This window comes from Stegodyphus dumicola, chromosome 5 (genome assembly GCF_044657685.1).
Source record: "Stegodyphus dumicola isolate Sdum_Otavi_A_Nest chromosome 5, ASM4465768v1".
NCBI classification, from domain to species: domain Eukaryota; kingdom Metazoa; phylum Arthropoda; class Arachnida; order Araneae; family Eresidae; genus Stegodyphus; species Stegodyphus dumicola.
Window position 1 is genome coordinate 215,250,074 of NC_140772.1, and position 9,024 is coordinate 215,259,097.

Sequence of the window (9,024 nt, forward strand, 5' to 3'; positions counted from 1 at the left end):
CATCAGTTCTACTTTCTGCTCGTATCACAGATCTTCAAAAGTGCTGCTATATTTCAAAAGGCTTCCTCACCAATTTTCATTGCAACAGATATCGAACAGTTAACCTTAATTCTTTGCAAACTTGTCTCTCATCTGGAACATATTGCGAGAAAACTGCTTAAGAAATTCAATTCTTGTTTATGTTATATAGAATGTATTTGTATTATCAAATATATATTGGTAGCATACAGTTTGGGATTCATAAACTAAAATAACTTTTATATCACAAAGTTGTTTCTGCAGAAAATCGAAAGAATCTGCGAATTTCAAATTGCATTACGAAATTACATAGCTTCTTAAATAGAGAAAAATGGTTGGTATACAACGTGCGGACATTTTTTGCAACATAAATAAGAACTGCACTCTAGGCTTGTGTATTGTATTAAAGAGTATTTACACATCTTGCGATCTTTATGTGACTGAACCAAAGTTTGGATCAATATATCAATACTTTTACCTTTCATTGTAACTTTAGCGAACGTATAACTATTTCTTTGTGTAAGCCACGCTGTATTTAAATCAAAGATCTCTTCAAATGGCATCTTTTATGTTGGTTTCTGGAATGATTTTCGCTTTCTATACGCTTCTGCTACATTTTCCGTGGATGCATATTATTAATACTATCACTTAAATTGTATTTAATATTTATACCAATATTGCATTTCTGGAAGTATAGCTGACAATAATTTTGTAGTATTATTAAAGATTTATTTATGCAGTACCATTTTCCTGCATAATTCATGTTTGAAGAAATAGTACCACGTCCTACCATTTAAATATTTAATAAAAGTTGTATAGATATCAGATAATATTGCGAGTTTTTCTCCAGGCCTGTTAAAATGTTTACATGTGTTAGTTTATTTAGAAAGCAATATGAGAAATAGAAAAAAAAAGGAAGAGCTTATTGTACTGACGCGTAGGGATCAATAAATTTTAATTCACCTTATTTCAGGCTGACTATTAAGGAAAACCATTAGTTAAGTGTGCAAAGTAATTTATTATACATGCTATAAACATCGAAAACACTTTTGAATTATTTTAATGCTTATAAGAGCAATCAACTTTTATCCGTCAGCAGCTCAGTGTATCTAAATTTTAAAATGCAACGGTAAAGTGCTTGTAAAATCGGCTTTACCAGAGTATACCAGATTTTACAGGTTTTTGCATGTTTTTGCATGTTTCTGCATGGTTCTCGTCTAGTTTTTCTCGTGATATAGCCAGAGTTTCCGCGGAGTATAATTTATTGAAAATCTAGAGCGTTTACTTAACATTTTCTTCCAGTGGATCTCTTACTTTCCTGTTGATGATAAATGCAGTCTCATCAAAAAGCGAACGAAATCACCTGTGAACAGTTTCTTGCTCCTTGAAGAAAAGGGGCCTATTTGCTGGCCTCCTGTTTTTTTTTTTTTTTTTTTTTTTTTTTGTATTTATTATTTATACGACTGGATTTTAATCTCTTATTTGTTACTGTATTATGTTGCATATGATTACGTTATGTATTCATGTATTGTATTGTTGATGTATCAGTATTATTTTAAGTTTATTATTATTGTATAATTATTAAGATGGTTTATTTTCTTTTATAGAAGTATTAACATAGTTTTAATTATTCATGGTATGTTTTAGTATTTTTCTCTGATAAGATAATTTGTATTTTATATCTTTTCTTTGCTTTCTCCGGACCTAGGTATGTTTTATTGTTGAATTGTATTCCCTTGCATTATGATTTACTTACTTACATCTGTAAGCCTTGTCGAATACTTCGTGTAATACGATGAGTTTTGTATTTATTTTCTTAATTTAAAAGAAAAATAAATACCATACAGGCCCCGGACAAAATTGTCGCCAACTGGCCACCAAGTTTGACGATTTCTCACCAATTTCGTTGGCAAAAATGAATCGCCAAAACAATCGTCAGCTTGGCGATATGTCGCCACTTAAACCAAATAGCTATTTCCCTCAATACTAGATTTATTCCTGTAATCTTATTTTTCCGATAGAACTTCGTCTCTTCAGACTTTTCATGCTACATTATATAAAAGATATTACTGTTTCACACACAATTTTCAAATGTCTTTACATAAAATTTAAAATTATTTACATATATACAAAATTCGCGACAGTATGTTTCATCCTCCTTTTTTTCATTTTCTTGCTTTTTTAAGATATTCCTTCTTGTTAGGATACTCCTTTCAGAAATATATATATTTGTATAAAATAAAAGGACTTGAAAGGGCAAGAGTAAGACTGATTTTAATTCAGCTTAATTGCAATTTGCTGGGAAGAGCTGCTTTCTTTGTTGTGATGTTTGTTGTGATAGTGATGTTTCGAAAATTAAACTTTCAATACACACTTGCAAAACATCAGGACAGAACGAGAGCATCGTAACATTGCATAATCATAACAGTGCCATAACGTCATAACAGTATAAGAATACATCCTGCCGTAAAAAAGTTTAATTGAATCTACTAGCTTATACTTAATAATACAAACAGAAGTATCTCTTCAGAGTTAAGTCAGTTCGTATAGATATAGCTAAAGACGTATTAATATGTAGATCAAATATATCATATGTTGCTAGGAATTAATGTGTAGCTAAAATATGTTATATGTTGCTAGGAATTAATATATGGCTACGATTAGTATAAATAGTTGTTGCTAAAAACGTATCCATTATTACTTAGCTGCAGTGCTTATAATTTGCATGTGGTGTATACCAGCCACTTTCCCTTAGAAAGTCCTCCACGAATTCATCCCTCCCCTTAAGCAGATGGCCCACTTAGAACGATACAGAGAAGATTAACATGGCCCCTGTGCAAGGATGACACGCAAAATCGTGAAGTGTTCCACATTTTTTTATGCATCGGTGGTTCAGCCCTAGTGGGCCTTGCGGTAATCAAATAAACCCCAAACCATTTAATTTAAATGTTGCTTGTGCAATTAATTTCTTGTTGCTGTTTTGTTTAAACTTTATATGTTTTAGCATTTAGCTGCTTCAACTATTGTTTTCTGATATGTAATTGTAGAACATACTGCTTTCCCGATTGTCAGCCATTCAGATACCGTAACGGTATCTGAATGGCTGACAAGGAGCTTTCCTTATTGTATAGCAATTATGAGTCAATTTCCTCCAGAAAGTCCTCCAAAAAGGCGTGCTTCCTAACGCACAAATCTGCTTGTAAGTTTTGACGCAACACGTTACCTTAAATGCTAAGATCAAAGGGGATAATTTGTCAAAGAGATAAGTTCAGTACTTTGTAGGAAAAAAATGTCAATCTCTTGCAAGCTTGTTGAATAAAATCTTTGGAAATACTTAAAATAACATATTACCTGCAGATGGAAACTTATCATTTTATACACTCTGGACCAACAATGTGTAAATATTATCCTCTAAATAATTTCTCATAATTAAGTCTTCCGAAGAAAGTTATAGATGAAATGTCATGTACATTTCCAGGCGAAATGAACTTCTTGAAGTTTAATTAACTCTGTGTTTTGATATATGAACTTTAATTAAGTCTTTTGTATCAATTTATGGAAAGATCTTAATACTTTATGCGTCAAAATATACCTATCTCGAAAATGAATAAATGTTACAATTAGTTATTTTATAGTACTCGTTCCACGTCTAATGTCATTGTAGTCTATAAATACTTCTTGATAGAAGATCACAAAGAAACAGACAAGTGTCTATCAGTTAGATATGTTTGTCATTAGGGGAATGTTTCATAATTGATTTTCGAGGTGGACGTGATAAAATTTCTTTGACAGATGTCAGCTTGATTTCATCATGGCGTGAGTAGAATATAAATTAGATTAAACCGAATCGATAAGTTGAAAAAAATTCGGCTCCAGGCGCGAAGAGGTGTATGTTATTAAATATTAATTTATCAAAAATTAAATTCTATTTTGCCTGCCAAAATCAATTTCAGAGTAATCTGCAGAGGGTATTTTGCAAGTGTGTATCCATAGGTAAATAGGTCAGATGTGGAGAATTGCTTTCGCAATTTGATGCACATTAAGGTTTTGTCTTTAATGGTTATTAAAATAGGTTATTTTTTAAAAATTTTCTTTCTTTATTTAAAGCTTTAAGTTATATTTTCAGTTAACTGCTAAAAGTTATTTTATACAAATTACAGTTTAATATTTTTATCACGGTTATCTGCATTTGTCAAATCAAATTTGCTGTTCATAATTTTAGTAAATTAGTCCTGTGGTAATAATTTTTATTGTTCCATCACATTTAAAATATTAAATATTTCACAGTTTTAAAGTATTTAAAAATACTTTGAAACTGAATCCATGATTCTTATTGTTTCATGATATTATTTATAACCTCCATTTTGTACTGTGAGGCCCGATACCACAATGGCTAGCGTGTCGCGCAGCAGCACCACAAGTCCAGGATTTGAACCTTGGGCTGGGCAAGGTTGACTCAGCCTTTCATCCTTTTTGTGGGTTGATAAATTGAGTACCAAGTTGGCTGAAACACCGGGGATCCTGCCACAAGCTGACCAATTGTTCAGAGCATGTGCTCACACACTCCAGGGCCTACGATCAGGAAAGCAAATAGCGGGACACTGCAGGCCATGGCCCACTAGGGCTGTTGATGTTGCGTTACTGAGTTTAGTTTTATTTATTTTGTACTGTAGAAGTGTTTCTATTTAAGTAAATTTTAAATAAAATGCAATAAAAATTACGATACCAGAAATATTGTAGACATAATTATTTTAAAAAATTATTAATCTATATAATATTTACTATAACAGAAATTGTTTTATTTAGTACTTTCAAAGATCAATCACAATTTTTAGTCTACTATACCTAGAAGTAGAAAGTTTAGCTTGTAATATTAATAACATCTCTCTTGCTTGGCTGTCATAAACTCAGTTCTACGTCAGAAGAATACTTAGAGAAAAATCAGTCTTTAAAATATAAAATAAAGTATAAATAAGTCTTTAAAGTACTAGAAAGTCAGAGAAGGGTGCAAAGGTCCGTTTATTAGCTCAAATAAAGTTCACAGATAACACCAACGCGTGTTTACAAAATCCAACACTTTTGGCTTAACTCAAAAGGTAATGAATAACTTAAATGAAGGTTAAGTTTAGCCTAACTGCTTCACAGGTTAATTATCGCGCAAGCTGGCTCTGACTCGATAGTCGGCGTAAATAAACTTATCGGCAAGAATAGCTCAAAGCTTCAGAACTCGCTAGAAAATCAAAAATATCAAAAGAGTCTAAAGGCAAGCAGAGCACGCTCTCATTTCACCTTCCAAAACCTTTGCTTAAATACTAACTTCTTTCTACCTCATTTGAATATAAGCGCGAGTCATTTTGCATTTTTGCAAGAAATTGTGAGTTGAAAGCTCTTTGCTTTCGTGACATAAAATAACTTTTAATTGATTAAATCCTCACAGTGTTTATAAGAAAATAACTCCATCCCCAAAAGTTGCCAGAAGAGTATTTCACATATTTCAAGTTAGAACTTAATGAGAATTTCCGTATTATCAAAGTAATCTTATCATATTTCAAGGATTATATTTGCTATCAGGATCTATCAAGACGAAATGTTCATTGAACCAGGTGATAAAAATCGTGCGCAGAAGCGAAAATGAAAAGTCATCATGTAAACGTTTACTCGGGAGTGACAAAAAGGAAAAATTATTTGCGCTTCTAATGAAGTTTCGAACCAAGGGTTTTGCAGTTTCTAGCTGGACGTGTTGACCACGAGAGTGTATAAGCGTTATGTGACTGATTCCTTAAACTCTTCTGGACTAACAAAATGCCAGCTGTTGCAAATGCCTCCTTTAAACCTGGTTTTATATTTGGCTTGAGTTTCCGTTTCCCCAATATTGTCTAGAAATTTACATTCTTTCCTTTATGAACTGCATTGTACAACATTCCAGGAGAAAAAAAGAACTCATAAAAGCTATTGAAAGAAGTCAAAGGGACTTTAGAGATCTTTTGAAGACATTAGGATTTTTGGAAGGCTGAGAGATGAAAAATTAGCAAACGCCTTCGTCGGTAATCGAACCACGGACCTCTGGAACACCGGCACAGCGTGCAGAACCACTACTCCACGAAGGCAAGCTAGGAAAGAGGGATAAATACCTTATAACCACATCTCTTCAGCATGATTATCATTATTATGCATCCCTTAATAAAAGTCGTATTTCTATGCATAAAAATGATAAAAGTCGTATTTCTATGCAGAGTGTAAAATATATGATAACTAGTTCTTTAGAACAAGATATAGAATACAAGAACTACATTTGTAAATTTCGTTTACTTATGCTGTCCCAGAAGAAAAGAAAGAAAATTGAAGATAAATTATGCTTAAAGTTTAATTTGAGAAATGAATTGGATAAAGATGACTATAAATATATTTCCACAATTCAAAATATGAAAAAAATGAATTGAAATTTTTTAGATATAAATCTTAAAATGTGTGATGGTAGGCAAAAATGCTGCTCCTTTCAAGTTTCATGTTTTTCAACTTCTTTTGTAACCTAATTTATTTTTTAATAATTTTTTTTAAGTTTAATTATATTAAATATGAACTATTAATGTGTTATATTCATGATAAAAATTAATTACAGAAGTTTATTTCTATAACAAACCAATAGAAAAATAATTTGTCGTCCATTTCATGTCAGGACCGTTGCCTTGAGATTATTTTACCCGAAATTAGTTTGTAAATCTGTCTAAAAGGGGCAGTACATATTCAGTGACATAGATAAACTGGTTAAGCTAAGATCCACTACATGAAGTGGAAGATAAATTATTTTTATTGATTTGATAAATTTTTAACTAAACATTTTAAATTCATTTTTTATATGTTAAATTGTAGAAATAGATTTAAATATATTTATAGTCATCGATATATTTAAATATATTTATAGTCATCGATATATTTAAATATATTTATAGTCATCGATATATTTAAATATATTTATAGTCGATGCATTCCGCAAATTAAACTTTAAAAATTAATTTATCTTGAATGTTCTCTCTTGTCTTTCAGGACAGCAAATGTAAGCAGAATTTGAAACTGGGCCATATTTATTAAGTCAGAAATATTTTGGAAGGATAACTCATGCGTTTTAGAAGTTTTCTCTGAATACTAGCACTGTATATTTTATTTCGAGAGTCCTCCGGATATGTATTTATTTCACAAAATTCTAGAACATTAAATGTATTACATTCAAAATTTATTAAAGATGAAAAATTGATTTAAATGTTAAATTACTGAGAAATATACAAATTCTTTGTATTAAATTAGCACAACATACCCGGAATCCTAGTTAAACTTGCTCAAAAGCTACTGAATGATGAACTTACAGTTAAAGTTGGTTGGTGCTGATCTTTGCCTTAGATGATATGGAGATGTTCACTTAAAGTTTAAAACATTGCATACGATGAATACTTTCATCGTATGCAATGTTATAAACTTTTCTTTCGAAAATTATTTTACCCTTGCCAGAAACTCTCTGATACTGGACCAGAGTGCTGAGTGCGATAAGTCTTTCCACCACAGCAGAACTAGATTAGTCAAATCCCAACAAAATTTTGGGAGATTTTTCATTGACATCTTTCTCTAAAATATAGCAAAAAGTATATTATTTCACAGCTTTTTAAACTTGAACTCTGACGAGTTTAACGGTTTCAGATTAATATCTTTTTCTCGATCTTAATTTTCCAAGACCCAAAAATTTAGCTTTAGCTTTGTCTTATCTCCATTACAAGGTGATGAAACAAATAGTGGTCTTTTAATATGGGTACCAAATTTCTCTTTCATAATCGTTTGCTTGCCTTGTGCATTCCTGTTACACTTGCGTATTCTCTAAATACGCTATTCAATTGCAATAAGCAAAATAATGCTATAATACTTTTTTGCAATATATAATATTTTTCTGTTGCAATAATGTTGCAATGCAATAATATTTTTCTGTTGATTATCAAGTTTAAACCACACCTACTGAAGCATTATTAACAGAAGTTTTCTTCTAACAGGCTTTTACAAATCAAATACTAGACATTTTTATCACTCAAACTGTGTGAGCGAAGAAGCAGAAGTTTTACCAAACGTCTCCTATTGAAAACGATTTAAATGAGGAGACTTATACCGTGAGAGAAGGACCTCCAGAAGAATTAAAATGGCAATAGTCGTCGTTCCTTGCAGAATTTTTCCTAATTTCTTGGCTATGGAAAAGAAATACGAAAAACTAAAGAACATCTTAGCATCGTGGCATGTGACAAGCGAAACGGAAAAATCTCACAATGTTTCCAAAGGCATTCTGTACAGTAGGGATGCATAATAAAGAATGGATTATATCTAAATCGAGTGTGATAGAGATATGTGAAGAATAACCAAACTGCAAAACTCTCAACGCATTAAGTAATAATGTAGCTAATTAAGTAATGATCAACAAAGGCACAGTCAAGTAACGCGGTCGCTTATTTGAAAGAACGCATTGCAAGTACATTCAAAGGTAACGTATTCAGCAGAAATGCGCTGTGAAGAATAACAATTGTAAATGAATTAAATCTACCTGTAAATCCGAATTCAAATACAAAGCCACCTTCAACTCCCAAAGGCCCAGCCCAGCGCGAGTGAAGGGGGTCTCATCCCCAACAATAACCCATTATCTCTTCCATTCAAACTCAGCAGTTTGAACTAATGGCCTCATGACAGGCATAATTCTTGGAAATGGTTAGCTTGCTGGGGCGCTATTTGTGTCATCTATGCTCACGTTTCTAGTGCCTCACTCACTTCTATCTAGCTACCTATCTATCTGCCACACGAAGGGAGAGGAAAGACGACGAAGCATCCCCTCGCCTATTCTCGCGTTTCAAGTAGATAGAGATTAAATATCGAAGTTCACATGTGAGGTTTGTTCTAATGCATGTGTAGTACAATATTTAAATTTTTCGCATCACCTAGAGTTACGTTACCACAGCATTAATCATCTACTCAATTTGGCTA

General features: G+C 32.1%; 1 non-coding gene across 1 annotated transcript; it reads left to right on the plus strand.

The window, feature by feature from the left end:
- Nucleotides 1–2,787: 2,787 nt before the first annotated feature.
- LOC118195033 (U6 spliceosomal RNA) lies at nucleotides 2,788–2,895 on the plus strand. Its single transcript, XR_004759189.1, has one exon. It is a non-coding gene; the product is annotated as a U6 spliceosomal RNA (small nuclear RNA).
- The last annotated feature ends 6,129 nt before the right edge of the window (nucleotides 2,896–9,024 follow it).